Here is a 2,474-nt window from a genome sequence, read left to right on the forward strand (position 1 = left end):
CCAGGAGGGGTTTGGGCAGCTGGCTGCTGGAAAACCAGCAATAAATAATCTGCCTGGAGTCCCCACTGCAATGGAGACCTGGGAAGCAATCCTGCTGCTGCAAGCCTGGGAAAGGTTTTTAATTATATATAACTTCTAACTGTATTATATAACTTGGGTTAATTTGATATAGATTTCTTCCCCTATTCGTCGCAGAAGCACAAAATATTTGTTGAGATGCATTTGTTGAGATGTGTTCCTTCATCCTGTGGACAATGGAGCTGCAAAATGCAAAATCCAGGATGGATCCTCCTGCATGGACCTTTCAGCTGGGAGGTGATGCAGGTACAGCCCCAAAGCAGGGCTAGCAGCAGAACAAACCTTAATGAGCAGGATGCAATTAACGCCTGCTCCTCGTCTGGTCTCTAAGTGGAGCCATCTCTGCCACCAGGAGAGGCTTCCCAAGCATTAGGGAATTAATGGGCAGTGTAATCATTGATCACTGCAGAGAGGTGAGAGGAGAAGCCTCCAGCCCAGGATGCCACGTGTCCCTGACTCTGCAGGTGGGTTTGTCCTTTAATGGGTTTTCCTGACCTAACCCAGAATGACAAAGTCATTTCCCCAACAATTAGCTAAGCCAGAAAAGCAGCCAACTGGGCTGCAAATAAAAGATAAAAGAAGTTCAGAACTGTTTCCTACATCCTTGGTGCACATTAATCATGTATTTTATTCCTAGCTTTAAACTCTGACTGCAGCTGCTGTTCAATGGGTCTTACATAACACGCTGACATTAAATTTATTTGTTTCATCTTTTCTACATAAAAATAAGCTGGTATTTTATGATTATTCCTTTGCATTTCTTTTCTGTGAAGGCATTTTAACTATTTTGTCCTTAATTGTTGCAATAAAATCCAGCTTAAGCATTTTAGATGAAGCAAACCCCACAAATTAAGGATCATTAAATTATTTTGGCAACCAGACTCATGGCAGATTCCACAATAAGAGGCTGAAATTCCATTTTAGTAACAAGACTAGCTGGAATATTTGTGCCAGAATTGTTAGCTAGATGTTCAGCAGATCAATTTTATTAATTAAACAGGCAAGACTGAAGACAACTGATGTCAATAAATCTGTCAATACATTAATACAGACACCAGTGTCACCTCTCTCCACAGGGTAAATACAAACCAAACCCCAGCTGGGTATTCCATGGATTCAGTGCTGAAATGTAAATTCACTACAGGCTTATGGGAGAACATGAGGATGAGATAAAGAAATCCCAGCTGAGGTCTTGAGTCACCTGGCTCCCCAAGGGCTCCTCTAAGTCATGCATGTGCTGTATTTGTTTGTAAAACGTGTTTTAAACTTACAGGAAGCTCAGCAAAGGGATTTTCTGAACTGTTCACATGGAGTGACACCAGTTTGGTGCTGTTTGCTGATGCAGGGTCATTGAGTCGGTAATTTCAAATAGGAACTTTTCAGTGGGATAATCCCAGAATCACAGGATGGTTTGGGTTGGGAGGGACCTTAAAGCCCATCCCAGTGCCCCCGCGGGCAGGGGCATTTCCAGTGTCCCAGGTGCTCCAGCCTGGCCTTGGACACTTCCAGGGACCCAGGGGCAGCCACAGCTGCTCTGGGCAATGGGACACCTTATACTTCAGAACTGCAGGAATGCAGGAGGAGAACTGCTCAGTGCAAGGCTGCACCTGCAGCTGTAACTCACAGAAGGAGAGCAATGGGATATGCAGAGGGGATTTCCTGGGAGAAAAAGCCCTGTCAATAATACATGGCACACACAGAGAACCTGTGTGATGGGCAAGAAAACCTCTGCAGCAGCTGCACGTGGGAAAGCATCTGGAATATTCTCCTCATCTGTTACCTGCAGATAAAGCAGGGGACTGACACTGCACAGCTGAATCTGCAGAATTATGGCAGATTTTAGGCAAGAACTTTTGGACAGTTCTAAGACAATGGAAGTTTTAAAAACCCTACTTGTATTGCCTAAAACACTCAAAAGCACCAATATTCAATGTGTGCTCTCAGTCCCTGCATTCTCCTGCAGCCAGAGTGACTTGAGATGAGTCAGCTGAACATGAGAATCCAAACCCACATGTGCCTGAGCACGTGCTGCCAGAGCTGCAACAACAAACCCACAGCACTGCTCTGAGCCATCCACCCAAACAGCTCCCTCGAGAGCCCACCCTGCAGCCCACCCCCCATCCCTCCCCACATCCCACCCCACAAACACCCCCGGTGCCTCCTGCCCCTGCCCCTGGGTCCCACACACTGAACTCAGCCTGGGCTTCAGGGACTGGGGAGGCAACAGCAGCCCTGTCACAGACACATTTTATGAAAAATCCTTTCCTTAGGATTTTTCCTCTTGAGAAGCTGAGAGGCCTCAGGAACAAAATGTAACCAATGGTTATCTGCTGCTGTGGAATGCAACAGGTGGATCTGTGATTGGCCCATGTTGGATGTTTGTAATTAATGGCCAA

Source organism: Geospiza fortis, unplaced genomic scaffold (genome assembly GCF_000277835.1).
Source record: "Geospiza fortis unplaced genomic scaffold, GeoFor_1.0 scaffold352, whole genome shotgun sequence".
NCBI classification, from domain to species: Eukaryota; Metazoa; Chordata; class Aves; order Passeriformes; family Thraupidae; genus Geospiza; species Geospiza fortis.